Source organism: Pleurodeles waltl, chromosome 5, assembly GCF_031143425.1.
Source record: "Pleurodeles waltl isolate 20211129_DDA chromosome 5, aPleWal1.hap1.20221129, whole genome shotgun sequence".
Lineage (NCBI taxonomy): Eukaryota > Metazoa > Chordata > Amphibia > Caudata > Salamandridae > Pleurodeles > Pleurodeles waltl.
In genome coordinates, this window is record NC_090444.1 from 1722766721 (window position 1) to 1722790963 (window position 24243).

Consider the following 24243-nt stretch of genomic DNA (forward strand, 5'->3'; position numbering starts at 1 on the left):
CCCTTTCGGAATGATGCCCCACGTAGTGGAAGTTCATTTATATTGTGCCTATCACACGTTTACAATTTTAGGCACAGGCACGTTACAAGGCCATTCTGTGTTCTGCTACTTTGTGGTTGCAAAAAACAGTTATGGGAATGGGTAAAGTGACTGCATGGTTATGTTTTTAGTCCTAGTGGTAATTCCATCCCAAAGTGTTTAGGTACGTATGAGAAATAATGCACAGCTGTGGTTTTACCAAGTTTTCCTCATTACCGCCTGTTGTCTCCACTCAGAGTTCTACAGGTAACACCTGGAGTGAAAAATATTGGGTCTGAAAGCAAATTCGGCTGCCCTTGGCATCTAAAAATAGGTGTAAAAATGTTTTCCCCCACTTTAGATTTAGTGCAGAATCGAGCCCATAAGCTATTTGACCAGGCCAACCCAGCAGCATAGCCATGAAACCACATCTCCAGTGACAGAATAAGTAGAACATTCTGTTTCAAAAATTAATTTCAATGAATGTGACTTCAGAAAACATAAAAAAAAAAAAAAAGAAAATTGGAGCAATTTAATCAAACTGCTGTCCACTGATGCGAGAAGTCTTTGGTGTTCTGTCTCCAGCGCGGGGCCAGTAAGGTTTCAAACACGGGGGCTCTGACTGTGAGGCCCTGGGTACTTCTAACAACTAAGTCCTCCTGAGAATACTGATTCTCCCGGGTGCCCCCAGTGAAGTTTTATCACCCGTCACCCCTCTATAGGTCAGAATGGTGAACAACAGAGCAGTACAGCACATTTCTACGGTTCGGGCCATCGTATCATGCAGTGACAAATTTCTCCAAGTATTACCTCTGAATGCTTGTGCAGGGAAACACAATGGGTAGGTGCAAACGTACCAATGGGAACTCGAAGCACGTGCCCTTTGCACCGCATTTCTGCTTTTCCATGCCACTCTGAGTGAGTGCATACATGTTTTGTCTTAAAGGAAATTCGTCTTTCCTTTTATTCCTGATTCTTTGAACAGAGAGGCAGACACAGTGGCCCTAACCCCTTCCATAGGTTAACATGTATTTGTTTCCCGGAATAGCCATTTTATACTAAAAACTTGCAACAATGAAACTGCTGCACAGAAAGTATTAAAAACATGACATTGTATTGTATTTGTTAACAGAACAGTAGACAAGACTTGACTGTGGTGAATCCAACATTCTCCTGTGACTCCTCCAACAGGCCTGACTTGACCTTGGAGCTTCTCCTGGAAGGATTCCCTTGTTTCCTCACAACTATTCTTCGAACTGATGGAATAAAGAGAAGCTTCCAGGACAGAAATATGCCAGTTCCCTCTTAGATGTGCAGCATCGTGCAAGCAGTCCAGTTGTCGTTTCAGTCCTGAGAATATCCTGCTTTTGAAAGCTGAATGCCCAGAAGTCCTAGAACAGTTCTTGAAACCTGACGTGTAAACGCGGGAGTAGTATCTTCCACAGCTTGCAGCTTTGTGACGTCCTAGGTTTTGTGTAGAAGTTATGATGAAAGGCCTCAGGTCAGTCGGCCCAGAGCTTTGCAGCTGCAGGAACAGTGCATGGGTTCAGGGACATTTTAAGGATTTTGGGAGCCCTCGCCCAATCGTTTTTTAGGGGCCCCTGTTCAACTTTGAATTTAGGATCCAATTTTAGCTGTCATGCTCTCTGTGGGCAGGTCACTGACAGTGCAGAGACACACGTGTTCAAATTCTAAATGTGTTTACATCTTATAATGAGGGATAGTCGCCTGTTTTCAACCTTGTAACACAGCAGCTGCTCACTAATATTATTGCAAATAATCCCTGTGAGACCCTCCCATTTCTCATATGTGATGTCCTGTTATGATTTAAAAGAAACATTTTTATGGATGTTGCATGAAACATAAGCACAACATTTCTCTGCAAAATGTCTGTAATAGACTCTCACACACCACCCACATTCAAAATAAATTAAAGGAAGACGGTATTTAAAAAAATCTGTTTAAGAATTACTAAAGGTCGTCAGGGCAAGACTCATTACAGAAGAAAGCTGGCTCTCTCTTGGCCCCCTGAAAGGTTGGGGCCCTGGGCCCGAGCCCACTTTGCCCAAGCCCTAAAAAGTCTCTGCACAGGTTATGCGGAAGAAGAAATAAATTACTATCAACCTTCTCAGTGTCCCCTGGTACTTAATTCACGTTCTTGCTGCTTGCTACTGTAGATCCAATACTGCACTGGTATACATCCACATTTCTAGAACAGAAAGCTACTGTGCAGCAAATGAGCAGGGCACATAGCAAGAGCCAGTACATCAGGGATGCTGTTGCGGGAATGAAGACAGATTATGCACAAATCAAATGTGGTAAAAGCAGAGGATTTATGTTGCAGGGGATTAGAGGTAGGACTTTAATTCCACTATGAAGCCCATTCTGATTGCCTAAGATATGGAGCATTTACGTTTCAAATTGTACTGAGCTTTGAAAAAGTCCTGGGCACCTTTTGGGATGAAACACAAGTCAACTGGATTAGCTGTATTTAAGATCATTGGTAGATTTTGTACTTGATGAATCTCTAGTTGGATACCTTTTCTGTAATAAGTCATGACGCTTGAGGTGATAGACTGTTCTTGATTTTTACTTGGCTTTTATAGCGCATGATGTGCTAAAACCTGTAGCCTGCCTTGAACCCGGAAGCCACAAAGCAGAGTGTGGCTCTGTTTTCTCCCTTATATTATTCACCTTTCCCCTTTCTACCACTTGATCTCATGTTCTTCTTTTGCTTCTATTGGCTCTTGAGAACAAAGTTAGTGCACAACCTGACAGAGAGGCATATGAAGAAGAAGCCTGAGTTTGGCATTCTTTATCCAGAGTCATACTCCAGTGCGCTAATGCTGCCCTTCTCACCCAATGTGCCATACAACTCGTGGAAAACTCCTCCAGGTGACCACAAGGACAAGAACCCCAGTACACTCTGTCCTGTTGGAGCCCCCAAGTAGACCCTGCACAAGAATCATGCTGCCTGTAACTTCTGGTAAACTTTTAACACTATCATTCTTGTAATGGATGTACCGGGTGCATATCTGCCAACAAAACTTTATAATACTATATACACCAAACAAGGATAACTCTATATGTCCAGAGGGGCTAAGGTAATTTAATATAACGAAAAAAACAGTTGACCCATTGAACTAATTCCAGAAATACGTATAATCATTGCTGAATAAGATGGCAGACACAGTGGTGCAGAACAGTACATGTCCTGATTTAACTGGTAGCATTCACTTGAAGGAGCTTTTGATGGATTTTATACTAATATGAATTTGTGGAGAGCTGTGTTCCTCTGGAGGTTACTAGTGACTGTAGCAATAAATACTGATGCTCTAGATGCTTTAGACAGATGACATTGGTCCTGATGAGAACCTGCAATTGAGATTGGGTCAAAATGTTGACACCCCATTCTCTTGTTACAAAATCACATGGAGGAAATATATGAAATAATAAAATCCTCCAACATGAACTGTGTTCCAAATTGTTGATAACAGGAATATATACAATGTATTTTGCCTTACTCTTGTATATCCTCACCTAAACCACCACTGCATCATCTGGACATTTCCATTGTACAGTTTGCATCTTGTATGTATCTATACTATGTGAAGAGCAATACAATTTCTACCAAGGAGTGAAATGTTGGGTCTTGACTAATGTTTCTATGTTTCTATACTATAACACTAATCATCATTCAATTCAACTAAATACCTTGAAGTTGGACTATAGGGATTCCTGGAATGAGTCCCACGGGACGACTGTTTTTATGTACTGTTTGATAATTCAGCAGTAAAGCTGTTTTTGGATTTTGAAAGGTTAATCACATTTTCACATCTCCCCTCTAGGAAATCTCCCTCATATGTGCTGTCAATTAGTGTGGTGAATCAATTTTAGTTTCCCACTGGATACAGTAGTTAGCTTAGCCTTTGGCTTGCAGGCCTGGTGCCCTGGTCACCTAGTGACCTTTTACCCACTTAGTATGCTCTGCTTTATATCATTTATTTTATTATTTCTTTTATCTTGCTGCCATTGCTTACACTTTATAAGAAATGTTTTGATTTTCATTGTCAGTGCCATTCTGAGAAGGCGTATTTATCGGCGTCACTATCAAGGAAACACGTAGGTATTGTCATCATGTCCCATTCTCACTTACGTGTGATAGGAACATCATGCGCACTTGTAGGGATTGTTTATGCAATTGCTGACACAAGTCTGCCACATTATCAGTTGTTTAGGAACATACCTGTGTCAGGGATCATACATGATCTGTATTAATACACCTCACATGGACAAGGCCATTACAGGGGTTCCTTTCAGATGCCATCTATGCTGCACATCACCTTGCTGCAGAACTTGGCCTTTGTGTTACCACGGAGTCTGACCTAGAGACCTCATTCCAAGGTAACAGGGGCTGGGGGGAGGGGCTTCTCGTGGACATGGTACTGGCAGATTAGGTTTAGCATTCCTAGCTCTCATTAGAGTATATATTAGGTTTTCTTGGTTAGCAATTTTATGTCTTATGTTTATTGTAAGATAGTGTGGGGTTTCATATTCACAACTCTTATCTTCACAATTCTGATTTTATTACTGTTCAATATCCTAATCATTGCAGCACATGCATTTTATCGTAGATTGCAGTCTTTTCAATACATATATTAAAAACTCTCCTGCATCTCCTTCATTGCCTATGTGTGTATCAGACTTATTGCTGACAAGAGAAAAGGGTAACTACTGTTCCACCACAACTTCTCTGAGAAGTCAAATCTAGAGTCCATGCATAAGGCTACCAGAAATCACATTTGCTTTCTGAGTTTTGGTGAGGTACTGCTTGTGGGCCGGGAAGGTTGGGCCGACAGTTGTGACTTGTTGTAGGCATGACTAAGTCACCTACAAACAAGAGTGCTGTTATCCCAAAATCAACAATCTCGCTAAGGAGCAAGAGTCCAACTTCGACATTAGCATGACTTCAAATGGAGAAAGGCACTACTCTGTTTTTACTTCAATGCTAAAAATAGTGCCCATCGGGTTCTGAGATCAGTAAGTGTCTGAGTACTCATTAATATCAATCCAAAATTGACATATCTAGCTTCCACCCTGAAGTGCTTTGATTCGAAAGAAATATTGTTTAGGGATACTTTACTCATAGAATTGTTAGAATTTGTGAGGACTTAACTGCCATGGAAATAGTCCAGATCAATTTGTGCAGAGCACCAGAGGGTTGCTTCCCCAGACATCAGTCCTCCTCATGAACCTATATCCATGGACACCTGTAGATTGCTTAGAGAATCTTCTTTCACTAGATGATTAGAGGCCATCAAGGATCCCATAGTTACCATTCACCATAGAGCATGACGGATCCAGGTAAATACTCTATAGGACCTTTCCTTTACCTTGCACATTTTTGGCCACAGATTACCTCCAAACCAATCAGTTATGGGTTATCATAAAGATCTGCACAGGTGAAGTCAAGCTTCCACTTCCCATTTCATACCCTCTGGAACAAGCCCACCTGGCAGATCAAGAGGCCTAAAATGTAGCAGTCAATGTCACTACCAACAACCACTGTTCAATCAATTCAATTGTTCTGGAGGAAGAAAACTTGAAAGGAGGATGCAACCAGTGTGTAATTTGTAAAACAATTATTGCTAGGGCCCTTGTCAAGAGGCCACTGCAGCTTTCACCACCCGTTGTCCCTGTCAGCACGGCCAATGACAGCACCATCACAACTACTAACCATCACACTCCTACAAGTGTGACAATTCAGACTATTTCAGGCCCCCAAAGCTATGAGAATGGATTGGGTGGCAGGTATTATTACTCTTTTCAATGCGTATTGAATTATTAAACAACTGTTGTATTGTGTTATGATGTAAGTTGGATTATGATGTGTACTTCTAGGTTGTCAGGCGGTGAGCATTCTAGGAGAGTCAGTTAGCCTCTGACTCCATGGAAGGATGACGCCAGGTTGTGTGCTTAATTAAATTTGTAGTCAAAGTGAATCATAGCCCGCTGGTGTCCGTGACTGATTACAACAAAATTGGCGTCAATCTTAGGAAGCAGTGTCAGGAACCTGAGAAGCACACAACCTGGGTGGTCCTATCATTTGTGGCGGAGGGGATTGATCGGCTGCCTATGGAGAGCAGAACCGTGATCTCCTGTCATTAAGGTTGAGGAGATTCGATGCTGACACTGGGAAAAGTACTGGTGGTGTACATCAGGTGCAAGGTACTGTAATTTCTGAATAATATTTTGTGCGCCCATTACCTTGTTATTATAATCATAAGGCAGGTGTGCTCTCTCAATCCTGCAGCACCTGCAAGGAGTGTTCTCTCCGCTGAAGCTTGAGTCTGCGCAGCCCACATGTTAAGCCGTGACCACACGGGTGCATTCTGGTTATTCACCCTGCATTACGAGCAGGAGGAGAGCAACGAGCACTGTGTAAAATGTTCCAGGTGGCGCCATCTTCGTTGGGAGAAAAGCGCAGCTAACAGGAGAAAATAATTTGTGGAGCACATAAATGACTTGGCAGCACCACATTGGTTTGGGAAACCTGTATGATTTACACTTTGTGGTGATCTGCACGCCTGTGCCACATTGTGCAGTCAGTGAAGCACAGTGATCTGCAGGCCATTACCTTATAGTGAAGATTGTGCATAGCGCAGACAGTGAAAATTATCATATCTATTCACAGTGATCTGCACACCAGTACCTTGTTGGACATAAACATAGTGCTGACAGTGAAAATATTCGTATTGTTTCACTGTGACCTACACACCAGTACATTGTTGTGCATACAGTGGAAACCTGGAGCCTCAAAGTGATTTGCACATTAGAGATTACAATGGCACAACAATGCATCAATGGTAATATGCAACCTGTATAGTTAACGTTATTCGACTTTGCTTCCTAAGGTGCAGGAGTCTCATGAGGTCATGATTTGCATTGACTGTTTACCGTTATACAAGTTTATGAGCGTAAGACAGCATTTCAAAGTAAAATATTAGACCTTCTCCATTTTTCTTATCTCAACCGGGGGGGGTCTTCAATTATTTGGGAAAATTGGGTAGAAATGTTTGAGAATTACATCATTGCGTTAGATGGACAGGATTTTTAGCCAGCAAGAAAAAAGCTCTATTATTAAATGCACTGGGCAGTAAAGGTGAACGAATATTTAAATACTTAGCTGTGGAAGTAGGACTTAATGGTCAACTCATGGATAATGTATATAAGGAGGCACTTAAGAGACTGAAGACAATGTTTTCAAAAGAAATTAATCTAGCCATGGCACAATGCACATTTTACACTCAACCACAGATGGAACATGAATCTATAGATTAGTTTGGAGCCAGACTAAGGAAGTTGACAGTTACTTGTCGTTTTGGAGTAATGTGGGATGAGCTGATTTGAGATCAACTAGCAGTTCAATGCAGAGAGAAAAAATACAGGAGAGACTATAGGCTGCTAAGATCCATCTCTTAAAGATGCTGTGGAGATGGCTAAGGTGATAGAGGAGTCACAGTGGTGTATGAAAGAGTTAAACAAAAGAGATAAAAGTAGTAGAGAAACAGTGGCAGTTTTAGGGAGTGACGGACATAGCCCAGAGAGGGATGGCAGTGCTGTATCTAGAAACAGTAGTTAAGGGTGTGCTGTGAGTGTGCCAAATAGTTCTAAAAACAAATGAAGGAGTGTCTATCATGCTTTGGATTCTAAAAGGTGTCCTGCAGTGAACAAAGAGTGCAGGAAGTGTGGTCTGCGAGGATGTGCAGAGAAAGCAGCAAACCAAATAAAGAAAATTCTAAATCCAGAGTTGGCGTGGTAGATTTGGATGATCATTTGTGGTGACAGGATTTTGGTGGTAAAGGAGGGGAAGGAAGAAAAATAATTGGTAGGAGATAAAAATGATTGACAAGACCCACAGCTGAATTTGGAATGTGTGGGTGTAATATACAGTTGATGGTAGATTCAGGGTCTAGGTACACTATTATCCCTGAAAATGTTTAGGACATATTGGAGAAATGTCAAGCTTTAACCCAAAGACATAAATCCAGGGTGGTATGAGGGTGAGACAATAGACATTATGGGATACATGGAAGGCATCATACAGTTTGGATCATGTCAAGTTGAAGAGAAGTGTTAGAAATGGGGTTTCTGGTTGGCTAGGGAATGCACCTCAGCCAGGCAGAACTTACCCACTCTAGTCAGGGCAAGGGAGTTACACGTCCAAGATAACCCCTGCTCACCCCCTTGGTAGCTTGGCACGAGCAGTCAGGCTTAACCCGGAGGCAATGCGTAAAGCGTTTGCACAACACACCCATACATGTGACGCAATATCCCCACCACAAAGGAAACACAACACCAGATTATATGAAAATACACTGTATTGTACACAACGTAATTATTAGACCAACATCACATAACAGTACTATCCTGCTACCTTAGCAGTTGTCAGAACATTACACATTAGTTACTCTGCAAACTAGCAGTAGTCACACATAACACACAGGTTACTCAGTATTCTGCAACATCAGCAGTAGTCAGGAAACACGTTATCACATTAGCACACTTGTCATAAGAATATCATAAAACGCCCATAGTAGGAACATTAGAAAATCTATGGCAAGTTAAGCAAACATATTAGCAAGTCATGCCCATAAAAGGAACATGTGCACCCATATGTCAAAGCATCAGGGAACAGGTAGGCAATACATCATAATGAATAAAGTCTGTAGAAAGAACTTTAAATTATCAGCATATTGGTTCATGTTAGACAGTACCTGTTTTGATGAAGCAGACACCCTCCGTGCCTGAAGAAAAAGAAGAAAGGGGGCCCCAGCGCTCCTCTGCGCAAAATGGGGGCCTCCTTAGAGTCCTGGGGGAGAGGGGGGCGGCACGCACCTCCTTGATACCCAAAATGGGCCCCTCCGGGGACCGTAACTATTGGGGGCCCCCCTAGGGCTCCACCGGCCCTCTCGAGCTGGGCCCAGGCCAGTGAAATCTCTTGTGGGGGTTGGGGGCGCCACGCACCCCCTCCGGGTTGCAAAACGGGCCCCTCCGGGGCTGGAGCAGGTGAGGGAGAGGCGTCCTCCTCTCCCTCCTGCTTGAAAACAACGCCGGCACCAGGTCGGGCTGGCCGGTGCCCCGGGGGCGCTCCTCGGAGCGATCCCAACCCCGGGGGCACCGCTAGGAGCAGGCTTGCTCCTGATTATTTCGGAAAGGGATTTCTCGTGCCCCAGGGGCACGGAGCTGAGCGCGATCCTCGCGCTCCACCAAATTAACTTCCCCGGGCTGCGGCGGTGATTCTTTTGGGCACCTTGACGGCAGCGCGCTCAGGAAAGCGCAAGGGCTCATTTAAAAGCCCGGGCTGCGGCGGTGATTTCAGGGCTCAAAATAAAGCGCTCTAGGAAGGCGCGACGGTCTTCCTTCATGCCCGGGTTGCGGCAGTGATTTCCTTGGGCAGAAGAAAAGCGCTTTCAAAGCGCTAGGACCCCTCCAAAGCCCAGCAATTGAAAGGATGCCTTTCTTCTCTTAAAGCATCCTGGGCAAAGATGTAAAAGATCGTTGCAGGGGTCAGGGGCCACAGCACCCTGCCCCTGGGAACAAATAATCAAGGAGAAGGTACAGGGCTGGTGGATCCAGCTACAGACCAGCACAAGGGGTGCAGATGATGGCATTTCCTCCTAGTGACCAGGCAGGTCACAGGTCAGCACAGCAGCAGCAGTCCAAGGCGGTTTCCTGGTGAGTCCAGTCATCAGCGTCCTGTGTCCAGTTTCAAGTTCCAAGAATGTTCAAATTGTGGGGAAAATTCCCCTGTACTTATGGTCCATTTTTACAGTGTTTTACAATGCCAGGGAGAGGAGGTTCCAGCCAGTTACAACTGGTTCTGGGAGTGCCCCCTCTCTCCTTTCAGCACAGGCTCCAAACATCAGTGGGGGGTTAACGACCCTATTGTGTGAGGCCAGGGCACAGCCTTTACAAATGTAGGTATGCCCCGCCTCTCCCTTCTCTCAGCCCAGGAAGACTATTCAGTATGTAGATGCACCTCAGTGACACCTCCACCCTCCCTGTGTGAAGGCTGTCTGAAAAGTATGCACAAAGCCCCAACTGTCACTCTGCCCAGACGTGGATTGGAGTCAAGCTGCAAAACACCAGAATCATAAGCACAGATAAATGCGCACTTTCTAGAAGTGGCATTTCTGTGATAGTAATAAAAAATACACCCACACCAGTAAGCAGTATTTATTATCACCATCACAACCATACCAAACACGCCTACGCTACCCCTCATAAATCAGACAATACCCCTTACATATAAGGCAGGGCATTTCCAATGCAATCCTATGAGAAGGCAGCACTCACAGCAGTGAGACACCAAGTTAGGCTGTTTGTCACTACCAGGACAGGCCAGGCAATATGGCATGTGTCCTGCCTTTCTACATACATGGCACCCTGCCCATAGGGCTAGCTAGGGCGTACTTTAGGGGCGACTTACATGTAGTAAAAGGGGAGTTCTGGGCCTGGCAAGTAAATTTAGATGCCAGGTCCCTGTGGCAGAAAACTGCGCACACAGGCCCTGCGCTAGCAGGCCTGAGACAGGTTTGAAAGTCTACTTCAGTGGGTGGCGCAAGCAGCGCTGCAGGCCCACTAGTAGTATTTAATTTACAGGCCCTGGGTATAGAGATACCACTGTACAAGGGACTTATAGGTAAATTAAATATGCCAATTAGGTATAAGCCAATCATACCAACTTTAGATGGGAGAGCACCTGCACTTTAGCACTGGTCAGCAGTGATAAAGTGCTCAGAGTCCTAGAGCCAACAGCGAGAGGTCAGAAAAACCAGGAGGAAGGAGGCAAAAAGACTAGGGATGACCATGCGTATGGCCAAAAGTCCAACAAGAAGGTATATGTGTTGGTCAATGGTCCACCATCTTAGGATGGATGCACCAATATTATCTCAATATAATGCTTAATCCCAGAGCACCAAATCCGGTTATAGTGATGGAGGAAGTACAATTACAGGATGTTTTGGATGATGCGCAGGAGGTATTTAGCAAAACTTTGGGATGTCTAAAAGGGTATGTGCATAAAATAATCTTAAAGGATGAAACTATACCAATACAGCACAAATTGAGAATAAGTACCATTGGCAGTGAGAGGGGAGGCTAAAATGTTGTTAAATGAAATGTTGGAGGGTGGTAATATTGAACCTTTCGAAACCTCTCTGTGATGTCGCCAGTGGTGATTACACAGAAAGCAGACAGTCATTTAAGATTTTGTGCGGACCGCAGATCATTAAATCTTAAATTGTTGTTGATACCTTTCCACTTCCGATTTTTAACAAATTGTCGCCTTCTATAAAGGGTGGTAGGTATTTTTCAACATTGGATTTGAAGAGTGCCTACAATCAAATAAAATGAGATGAGGATTCCAAGTCTCTTACTGCTTTTATAACGACAGAGGGCACATTTCAATTCACTTGTATGCCTTTTGGCTTAGTGTCCTCTATGAGTGTATTTCAGCGAATGATGTCCCAATTGGTTGATGGTATGGAAAATAGTGTATTGTTCCAAGATGATGTACTTGTATTTGGAGTTTCAATGGAACAACACAATGTGGCTCTTAAAAAAGTCTTGACGAAATTGGGAGAAGCTGTTAAGTCAAGAAAAATGTATGGTCTTAACTGAACAGATTGAGTATTTGGGGTATGCAATTTCAAATGGAGGTATCAAACCCAAGCTATGTTTAGTGGATGCTATTAAGTTGGCTCACTATCCAAAAGATAAGGATCAGCTAAGATCATTTTTAGGACTTCTAGAGTACTATGATAAGTTTGTGGAGAAATTTACTGATAAAACAGAAGATTAAAGAAAGTTGTTACGAAAGGGAGACAGGTTTGTGTGGGACCAAGAACAACAAAAAAGTTTTAAAAATATAAAGAAAGAAATTTGTGAGGCTGATATTTTGACAGCCTTTGACACTGAACTTGAATCAGTACGAACTGTAGATGCGAGTGTGTCGGGCATAGGAGCTAGCTTTATACAGAGAAAGAAAGAGAAGACTGTTGCTTTTGCATCACACTCACTAAAGCACACAGAGAGGAATTATTCAGTTATTGAATGCAAAGCTTTGGCTGCTGCTTGGGGAGCTGAGTATTTTTGGGTATATGTGTGGGGCATGTGATTCATCTTAAGAACTTATCACAAGCCTTTAATATAACTCTTGACACCTGGTGGAGCTGGAAAAGATTCAGCTAGATTAGCTAGATTGGCAGTAAGGCTGCAGGAATACATGTGTTTGGAAATGTACAGCGGATTGTCTATTTAGAAAGCCTTTGGAATAGGAATGCGTGGCTGGCCCTGTTATAAGTGAGAATGAAATGGAGGGAGCTGTTGCATCAGTCTAAGATCTAGAGCACTGTGCCTTAGGAGCTTTCACCATACAGGAGTGGGAAGAGGAAATTAAAGCTAACATGGTATTGAAATATGTTCTGAGAATGGTATGTGATGGTGCGGTAAGGGAGAGTGTGATCTCTATATCCGCAAGACTGTTTTTAAGGTCCTTGATGAGCTCTCTGTGTATGGTCAAAGTGTCATTATGAGAGGTGATTGACTTGTATCTCCTCAGGTCTTGAGATTTAAATTATTCAATTTGACTCATGAGGGTCATTTAGGCCAAAGTTTGACAAGAAAGATTGAAGGGGGAATTTTGGTGGCCTTGCGTAGATGAATAGGCCCATGTCTGGGTGGAGAAATGCTTGGTTTGTAAAGGAAGTGAAAAATGTTTGAGAGTGGGAAGCAAATCTGTGGAAGGGCATATTGAGGATCCCGGTATACTGTCGCACACTGTATGTTTCGATTTTATAGATCCCATGACGGAATTGCCACAAGAGATGCAGGATGCATTAGTTATGGTTGATGTGTATTCAAAATGGTTGATCGTAAAATTTATGAAAGAGGTGATCACTAAAGGTACTACAATGGAATTGGAAGAGATTTTTGCTGAGGATGGGGAACCTTTGATACTCATAATGGATAAAAGCACCCAGTTAGCATCTACTGAAATGGTCCAATGTCTTGAACATTGTGGGATAAAACCTTCACATACTTCTCTTTATGATCTCCAAGGTATTGGAATAGCTGAAAGGGCTAATAGATTAATTAAAGGAGCCATTCAGCTGGCATTAGCCAGTCATTGCAATGTGAAGAAAATGGTATGTGATGGTATTGGCACATCACACAACTACTCATAATGTCACTCAGAAATATCCATTCCAAGAGATGAGGAGATGCTCACAGATTAGTAAATTAACCCCTACCTGATTGAAAGATTGGATTGATTCTTGGGAAAAAGTGGGCGTTTTTGGTACATTTAATCTACTCATAGATCCCTAGTATGTCGTACTATTTGTACTCGGGACCTACAAATTAAATGCTACTAGTGGGTAGCAGCACTCATTGTGCCACCCAACAAAGTAGTCTTTTAAAACATGGCTCAGGCCTGCCACCGTAGCCTGTGGTGCAGTTTTAAAATGCCATTTCGATCTGTCAAAATTAAGCTTTTATGATACCTTAGTCTGCCTTCTAAATACTTATAAGTCACCCATAAGTTACTTTTGAATAACTCCTATGGTAGGGTGAATGGTATGTAAAATGTAGGACATGTGGGTTTAAAGCTGACATATCCTGACAGTGAAAAACTCTTAAAGTCATTTTTCACTATTATAAGGCTATCTCTCCCCTACACTGCCACTGGGTTACAGTGTTACACTTAATAAGGTCTAACTTTAGTTTGGGACTAGATAGAGATATGCTGTGTACCTCAAAGTAACTGTAATACAGCATCCTCTTTAGTAGTAAAGGTGGAATTTAATTTACTAATCTGAAAATCGCACTTTGAAAAAGCTAGTATTTTTATGCCTTAAGCAAAAGTACCTTTCTGTCTGTGCCCATGGTCACATTATTGTGAACAGCTTTCTTGAGATGTTTTATATTCTACTTCGAGACATTGAGGCAGAAGAGGTCTAGGTGTAGATGGAGACAGTCTTCCTGACAGGATGGCTGTGGAGAAGCTGTGCCCTGCCCTGATTACACTTCAAAGGGCCGTGCCTGCAGCACACACAAAGGAACTTGACACCATGCCTGCCCTTGCCTTTGTCACCCTAGACAGTTTGGAGCTAAACCCAGAGGCAGGGGATGAACTGACTAGAACCAGTGTTGGGTGTAGGCCAGGAAATTCACCACACAAAAGATGGCACTGCATATAAATCTGTCATCTTCAGAAGCTCAAACTCCTGGACCTGTGGAGGATTCAGAAGAACTGCCTTGCTGTCTGACAAAGGAAGAGTGGACCTGCTTGTCTTGGAGCCAGGCTTTCCAGACTTGACTCCAAGGGTCACTTAGCTGACCTCCTATTTGAGTAACAAAACAAGCTTCCAGAGGCCTCCCTGCAGGACCCTAGTTGACCAGCACCAATTGGACCTGCCTGGATCTGACTGAGCCCTGCTGTTGGTCTCCTCTGGAGGGAGTGCTGCTCCCAAAGAGGTCCCCCCATGTCGTGGACCCCTAGGTGGCATCAGAGTGTAATTCTCATTAAAAAAAGGTGAAGATACAGAAGTTTTGGGCTCCTCATGACCCCAAAGATCCCTCTTTGTGCTGACAACTGACCACTGGTGGCAACCGCCAATGCAAAGCTCTTCATGCCAACAGTGACCGTCACAGACAACCGTCAACAAGAAGCTCCAGTGAGACCTGCTCTTCATGCTGAGAGGGACTCCCCACGTCAATAGCCAACGTGAATCCCCAGTGGTGGCAGGCTTTTCACACTGCAGCAGTGACTGTCCACGAGGCCCAACCTGATCCTCGTGCCAACAGCCTCCTTTTCATAGGCCCCGCCAATGTGAACAGCACTCTTCGCACCGACCCGAGAAGGTAACACTTCAGTGGGACGAATGTAGTCCTTGTATCAGACCTGCGCTCCATCAAAGTCAGCCTGAACTTGTGACCTTTCCCAGTCTAGCTCAAACAGATAACTGTGAGTTGCGCTTTGTGCTTTTTGGTGCTATTTCCACCCAAAACTTTGAAAATCATATGTCTGGTTCGACTAATTAAATATTAGATGTTTTGGTTTCATTTTATTTATTCAACTTTACCTTATTTTTCTAAATTTGTTTGGGCTTTTTCTTCTGTTGTATTTTCACCTTATCACCTTATTACTGTTTGAGTGCTGCATAAATACTTTACACATTGCCTCTAAGTTAAGCCTTCTGCATGTGTGCCAAGCTACCATAGAATTAGCCATAAATTTATTTAGTGACTTTTGTGGTTCATCTTGACAAAGACAGTGTTTATTATTTGAGTAGGGCTCCCACCCAATTTCTTGCACTTTGAAAAATAGGAGATATCTTGGCACTGTTACAGTATCAAGAGATGTATCCGAGTTGGGAACAGATACAACAAAGTTTATTTCCTACCTTTAATATGTTATCATAAAAGAGATGAATTAGAGCATTCGACTTGACAGTCAAAATTAATGTGGCCCAATAATGCATGTTATTTAGAGCTATTTTACATATTAACACACAGTCATACATTTATTACTAGAGAGCAGAGGTAAAACCGAGTTTCTTACCACAGTGCAGAAGAGTTACATTAGAAAAACTATTTCTACTGCCTTAAAGACTGTCTATAATAGTTACTGTGAAGTCGCTCTGTGGTAAAGAATAGGGAAAAGTAAAACACGTTACTTAACAAAAAAAGTGTTAGTAAAAATATTTTTTTAAGTTATATAGTAATGTAAATTAACTTTAGAAATACATTTCTTTTAAATGTGGAATAAAATAAAACATGCAATAATACTGTTAACATAGTTTTGAACTAAATTGTTAATTAATTGAAATATATTGAACTAAATAAATGTTATTGTTCTGAAGATTAAATGAAAAAATAAACTTCAACCTAAAGTAAAATTACTACCTTTTTTAATTGTGCTTTAATAATTATTAAAAGTGATGCTTTGAAGTATTTAAAAGTAATTCATTATATTTCATTAAAACTAATGTTACAATAATTTACACATTGAAAAAGCTTAGGAAAATATCTTATAGTTAAATAATACATATTTTTTATATTCAGATAAAAAATAATAATAATAATAATGTTTATATTTTAATAACTTAGTTTAAATAACTTAGTTTAATTTAACGTTAATTCTTATGGGTTTTATTTTAGGTCCCTACCTCCACTATTTTGCAGCGTGTTGCAGTACCAGCAGTTGGCCATGAGGGGTGTTTGACTTACTCCAGCTCTGACCTGGAGTAATTTACTACAAATATGGGAATCTTTTTGGCTGTGGTAAATTCTGAAGTACAGTTTGTAAATATCAATAAATAGTCTTACTATTTTGCGGGTGCAGCGTGTCCCTACCTAAAACCCTCACTAACACTTCCTTGAGTCCTCACTACTCCTTCTTAAACCCCTCCCATTTAGTAATAAGTACACCCTTTCTCCATCCACTTCGCTTGGTCTCTCCCACATTTACTTCTAAGTAGTAATTTACATGTGTGAGGATCTCCCCATATGAAGGACCGGAGAGGTGGAGATTTACACTTGTAGGTTTGTGAATAGCATTTTGTAGTACTTTAGTAGTATTAATGTTGTACTTTAAAATGTTCTACAAAGTGCAGTCAGTGAATAGGCACCAACGTAATTAAGAGTCTATGAAACCAACCTCGAAGCAACATGGATGGAACATACCGGAAGATGCAGCTTCCAAAAATACACCCGATGTTGAGTCCACCAAATAGCAGCGCATGAGATTAGTTGATGCAATGCATCTCACATGTCCCACAACAGTACTTTATTAATATGCAAACTGCTGTCTTCTGCATGGCTCTTAATTTTAGGGTCATCTCCTACCACAAATTTAATAGCTTCTAAAATAATGACGTACAAGATGTGTTTTTTTATAGTGTGTACCTATGCTCATGGTTAACTTCTCTATTTACTACCGATTTCAGTTCCAATTCTTCTTCCGCACTCTTAATTTGTTGTATTCCTGTTTAAGATCTAACTTTACCATTGCTCTGTGCTGTGTTCTTGTTAAGTGTATATCAGAGTAAACTTGAGTGGTTTGGCACTCACTCATTCTTGATATAATTGCAAGGAATTTGCCAGCCTGGGAACACAGAGTGCTCTGATGTCCGTGTGTTTTCTCATGCAGTATTTTGAGGAAAGGAGCAGCCTCAGCCACCTGAAAATGACAGCCAAGAACAGAGTGTTACAAACACCTGCCGCACCCTCGAGAGACACACAAACTCTGCCAATGCTAACTGTGACTGTAAGCATTGTAGGCTCACGGTACAACAAAATTAAAGAGATGGAACTGGTTCAGATAACTACCAAACAGATGCATCAAGAGATGAGGTGTGTCCTAAGGACTGCAGGGGCTGGGACATTCTCCGCCTGACTGCAAGCTCAGCGCTGTCGTAACTGCTGACAATACAGGGTTGCATTCTGCTTGGACTGAATACGTTGTCTAATGCTTTCTGTGCACTCTTATTTGCCTAGAAAAGTTCCTAGGAGGGTGCAGGAGGTCAGAGTGGCTAGGGAGGAGCATGCATTTCTGAGAGGTGGGTGGCAAAAGCGGTTAGCATGGAGAGGAAATTTACCCAAGGACGACAGAGGAGGCAATGGAGGAGGAGGCGGTGAGGGTGAGGAGAGGGGAAGAAGTTAGACTGATGAGGGAAGGGAGGTGACAGCACTGGAGAAGGTGGGACAGTATAGGAAGAGTGAGAGGTTAGATTGTAGAGTGGGTTGCACTCTCGGGCTTAATTTCTGCCGGTGGCTGCAAGTGGTGGCCACCTGTACTCATTTTTTGAGACAGGGATTTATTTTATGTCTTCAGACTCTAACACAGAGCTAGAGAGAAAAAGGCAGAAAAGTAGAAGGAAGGGAGAGAGGGATAGGAAAACACTGCCAAGGGAAGATGCCACAGACACTACAAGAGTGAGCTAGAGATACCAAGGGGCATATTTATGAGAGTCTTGCGCCCCGTGGCGCAAACCTCTCAACCATATCTATGAGGCCACACAGACCACACAGGCTACATACCATGTTTCCCACAATCCCACTAACATGCCCCCACTGCCATGCACCTGATGACAAATGCTGCATGTGTTATGGGAATGCAGCAGGCTGAATCCCTGCCTGGACACAAATCACTAAAGCATAAGCAGAACACACAAACAATAACCACTGGAACACGTGGGAAAACTGTCTGTTAGGTTTGTTCCACAGACCGAAAGCTATTAAGGTAGTAACGCGCTGTGTGGATCTCACACTAATAATAGCGAAACGACTTATGAGCCGACCCTGGAGGTCCTAGACAGCACCAACAATCTTGACATTGCGGGAGAAGGTGGAAAGATGGGGGTTGGCAGAGAGCAGGGCATTGTGCTGAGAAGAATACCAGGGATTGCAAAAGACACCTGTAGCAATGGAATGGGATGCCCTCTTATAATCTTTAAATCCCTAGATTCTGTTGAAACTAACATAGACTCCTAAAATTTCAATATGGACATTATTGATTATTGTACATTATGGCTGGATTAGCTCTACAATACCCCCTCCCTGATGTACAGGATTAAGTGAAAACCCAACCTCCACAAATGACTGAATGCCTCACTTAATCACATACACACCCTTATTAGATGCTTTACATAAAAAACTGACGCGAGCACCAATTATATTACAGACCTGAAGCAAATAAAAATTATGATAAGTCCCGGGGGGCAAGAGGGTTTGTTTGTAAAGAATTAAGGACATTTACCTGTTCCACAACGCTGTATCAACAAGATAAACCATCTGATTTTGTTCCAATTTATCAACAACTCAGCTGCACCTTAAGAGTGAAACTTTGAAGTATACTTTGTTTATTAGGATGGACTTCACATGAAAATCGATGACAGCAACTGTATAATGCTATGTGAATTACAATAAAGTTTGTTTTAAAACAAATCTATGAGGCCACGCAAAGCCACTTTGTGTGGTTCTGAATAGTCTCATAGATATGGAGCAAGGCAAAGCAGCGCAAGTTGCTGCGTTGCCTTAATCTGTGCCGGGGAGGCATTTCATAGGTGCTGCTGTGGGTTTTCCCACTCAACACCCATGGATCTTGACGTTTCACCAGATTTACGAGAGCCTGTAAACCCAGGGATGCGCCAAAACCTTATGCCTCCCCAGGGGAAATGCAACGAGGAGAAATATCTCCTCGTTTTTTCCTCTTTATATTTGTGCTGCATTCTGCAGCTCACACAGAAAGAAGAAAAAGCCTCCTGCAATTGTTTTTGTGCAGGAAGGGGCCATGTCCCTTTTCCTTTTGACGCAGGGCAGCACATCAAGATGTTTTGCTGTGCTGCTCTGTGCTGAAATTTCCTATATTTGGCCCTAAGTGTGGTGGAAGATATGAGGCAGAATCAAGACTAGACAGATGTGGTGTTTGGCAACAATGGTTCTCAGATGTGGAGAGGACAAGCTCCCAAGATACACTTTGAACCTCTTTACTTACAATTTTACAATTTAAGCAGGGGTGGCTCCCCCGCAATGGCGGAGGAGCATCACAACACTGGCTAAGAGCCAGCAGCAGAAAAATAAAACAATATTTAATTCTTGTTTTATTTTTCTGCTGCTAGCTCAGCCAGCATGCTTTGGGAGGGGTGGTGCTGGGCCATGGGGGGGGGGGGCGGGAGGAGAGAGAAAGAGTGGAGTGCACTTTAGTCAGCATGCACATTTAGCTTTCTCCAACTGACTGTTGCACGGCTGGGCTGGTGAATCTGCACAGACCCCAGTGCACTGTCTGAGCAGCAGACCAGGTAGCTCAGACCAATCCTGATGCTGCTCTCACGCTAGTAGTAGCATGAGACTAGCACTAGGATTGCTGGGGAGCCTGTGCTGGTGTCCCAGTGAATGCTGGGATATCAGAAGAGCAGAGGACCAAAGCGGTAGGGGGCAGCTGAACGGTAAGTGTTTTTTTTATTATCATTTGTTTCCCCGTCCTCATCGCCCCCCCATGCCCTCCTCCACATTTGCGGTGGCTGCCGCTGAATTTAGTCATTGAATACACTTAATATTAGAGCAGACCTGGGTAGCTATATCAGAGTAAAGTTGAGTAAAGAAAAAATAAAAGGAATACGGAAAAAAGAATGAAGTGTTTAAAAGAGTTTCAAGGAAGAAATGCTCAAAGTGTGTCAGCAACAGTATTCCATGAAACCAGCTATGCTAGGGGTAATTTAGGGATTCCATGGAAATGATAGATCCTACAAAAGACCTTGAAGAGGATGGGAGCTTGAGGTCTTTCTTTCAGGCAAGCACAAAGTATTGAACTTAACTTTAATGTGTTACTTATGTATGAAATGCATATAGTGGCAGAAGATGTTTCAGAGGAGCACAGGCTTATAAACAATAGAAACATAAAAGGCATAAGAAAATATATATTCTGAGAGATATGTGAAGTTTTGCAGAGATGTTGAAACCAGCAGACCAACAAGGTGAATGATAATTATTTCTTCTTTTATTGTGCATAGGCCAAGCTTATGTAACTGGTACAGAAAGGCTCCAGAAAGACACAGCTAACAGACAGATAATTCAAATACCAACCATGTAGATTCCATAACAGAACACAGATAAACCAATAGTGTGGCAGTGCCCAGTTACATCATGACTACATCTAAACATGCCACAAGTTGTCAATGCAGTCAGATTCTGGACAAGAAAGGCCAGATTAGCATCATTTACATAGTTATGCAAATCCTGGCCAAAGAACATATTGCACTTCTTAAGGAAGAGCGTTTGTCTTGCAACAACCCAGGAGAAGTCCTTATAGGACGTTTCCATCCTTTTTGTTAGAGGAATTTCAAGAACCAATCTTGGCGGGTTACTTGTGGAACATCAACCCCCAGAGAAATTAGATTATTATTCAGGTTTTATGGTGTCTATTTTTTTTAACATTTCCATTTGTATTTACATGTATTTATTTTTGGCCATCATAACGGTATTTATTCATATTTATTTCGTGAATAAATGTAGTTGTAAAATCGTATATTCCCACATTTATTATTAAAAAGATAAACGTGCACTCACACTTTGATTCCTGTCCTGTTTTAGAAAAGTATGCAAATATAACATTACAGTATACCCACAGGTAAATATTAGCATTATACTACAAATGTTTGTTGACATATACCATTATTTAAGGAAATCTCATCCTGAGTTTTAACACCCTATGCTGTCCATCTGCTCAGCTGTTGCTCTGGAATTGATGAAAGACAGCAGGTAGAGTCACTCAAAAGAAGTTACATTTTCTGAATCTTTCCATTTTTTTAAATAAATGCAGACAGTAAAAACATTTTGTATCTGTAAAAACATTTTGTATCTGTAAAAATCAGTAAAAAAATGAAAACCGGGAACCTTAATTGTTATGCACATAGGCCCGCTGAATGTGAAGGACTTTCAAGATGATGCTACTAATCCTGAATGTAGCCCTCACATCCAATGGGTCCCTGTAGTGATCCACGCGGATAGATAAGATGAAGTGTAATTTTTTACCACCACACACGGGCAGTGCATTTGAATGAATAGGACACTGAAACAGTCAGTGCCAGTGTTCCTTTGTATAAGCTGGCAGCAGTGGCAATTCCTTCACAAACATAGGACAGGGGGTCGTGGTTGCACTGCAGTTCTAATCTTTTGCTGGTATCAATGGCCCTCCCTTAGACAGAAGTGGCAGCCGGTAGAGTACTGATCAGGAAGTTATGTAGGGAAAGGGACAGATGTTCCATCCAATTCCGAAGGAATCTGCACAGATTTCTGCTCTGGAATGCATTTCCAAAAAGCCTGTTAAGGTGTAGACTGTGCATGGGAATGTTCCAGTAATTTTGAACAGTACTTGGTATTACCATACAGAGGTAAAACAGCATATGTGATAAGGTAGGGTTTTTTGTGAGGCCACACAGGTAATTGAGAGTATGTGTCATCTAGGTCTTCATCGTCTCAAATTGGGTAGAAAAAAACTATTGTAGAACTTTCACACAGCATCCCATCCTAACAGTAAGTGGAGAGCAGCATACTATGGTCAACCGTGTCAAAGGCCGCTGATAGGCAAACAACGAAGTCAAGCAAGTTGCAAGTTTATCTAGCAATTGTAAAAGCATTGTCCTGGACCTGGTGAATGGCCACCTCTGGTCTGAATTAAAAGTGATGGAAGACTGATTTTCAATTGATATGATTGTGACACAAGTGTTCTTTTGAGACTGGTCATAGATTGCTTATGCTTGTTAGTAAGATTTGTTTTTTTAGGTAGGGAGGGGAACTTTCCTGATTTACGTAGTCAGGGAAAGGAAATTCTCCAATTAACATGACGAGAGAATCTTAATTTCATTAAAGATAACGGAGGCTATCATTATGCATAAGTCCTTTATTGCTGCTCCAATATGCAGCCCATTAAAGAATAAACATACAGCATAAAGTGAACATATTCCATATTGGAATCTTGCTATAACATATCTAACCATAGCAACAACCATCTTCCCGTTTTAAGGCTGCGACATAGAAATACAATGTTTCGCGATTCAACATGGAACTTGAAATCGTATTCATCCTCCAATTAGGGGATGATTCTTACAAAGAAAAAATAAGTATGATAACATTTTTTAGATAAAATCTGACTCTACAAATTTTTTTTTTTTGTATCACACCCCACCTGGTACATGATATAACATAAACAGGGTGAGGTGGGTGGGATAATGACAGCCTCCGTTGTCTTGAACTTTCTTAACACTAGAGGCAATAGCTCATTTCATAATTTGGAATGGCATCCGGCAATCTAGCCTAACATTAATCTTAAAAATAGACATACATTCAGAAACCCTGAGAAGTAGGAAACAAATACTTATCTGTTTGGGCGCAGCTAATCAAAGAGGACAATGGTTGTTGCTGTGGTTAGATATGTTATAACAAGATTCCAATATGGAATATGTTCACTTTATGGTGTATGTTTATTCTTTAAAGGGCTGCATGTTGGTGCAGCAATAAAGGACTAATGCATAATGATAGCCTCCGGTCTTGTAATGAAATTACATTGCATCAGGAATTTGTTGCATATTTGTCCAATTAATAAACAATAAGGTTCCCAAAATGATACCTCACTACATATAGAAGTCACACAGTGAAGTAAACCAGTAGAATATCCTGTGTTCCCCTTTGAGCGATTGCCAATTGCTAAGAAGTTTACAAATATTTAACCAATTACTATTTTTTGCTCTATTGTGATGCTCTAAGTGTGACAAGTTACCCAGACATAGGTCTTGCGCTTGCTCTGCTATTGAGTCCAAGCTGTATCCCAGTGATAAGGTCCAACTACACTGAAAAAGATATGAGGTTGCTTGTGTTCCTGTTCATAGTGGACAAGGCCTAGCAGTTTTGGCTGCACTTCTTTTGGAGGAGGACCAGGACTGATTTACATAAGGTTGCTCTCCATCTGTCTTGGCAACGTGGGGTAGAAACAATAGAATGGAATGTCACCTATGAGTGATTGACAGTGAGTGATACTTTTGCAATTCTTCCACACATTGTATCCGGTTGTTTTAATGTGACATCCTAAGTGCTATGCATATGAATAAATGTGGGTCCTGTGCTTGCTGTATCAACGGATCCAAGTTGCCCCTCATTGATGAAGATAAGTATTCTGAACACGTCTGGGGTTGCTTGTGTTCCTGCTCACAGGTGATGTGGCTTGTGAGTTTGAGCTAGTCCATTCTGATTGAAGCAGGACCAAGACTGACTGGCTTACGGTTACTCCCTATCGTGTGTGGTGCAATGGGCAGAAACACAATGTAATGAAATGTGACATTCGGGTGCTGATCAGTGTCTGAGACATATGAAAGCATTCCACTCATCACCTTTTACTGTTTGATGTTACTTTTCCATTCACACTGAAGCATTTTTTTAAGATTGCAACTGGAAAATTATTTTTATCGGAAGCTATGACTGGCAAATATTTTTGTGGAAAAACACAGGGTATTCCAACATTTACGCCCAGAGGTGTTACCTAAAAGGATTGCTTCTATGGATGTCAGGAAGATGGCAGCAAACAAGAAGATAACAAAAACACATTTCCAGCGCCAGCAGACTTGCACACACTCCTCCGGAAAGGGATAAAATTTGCATATTCAC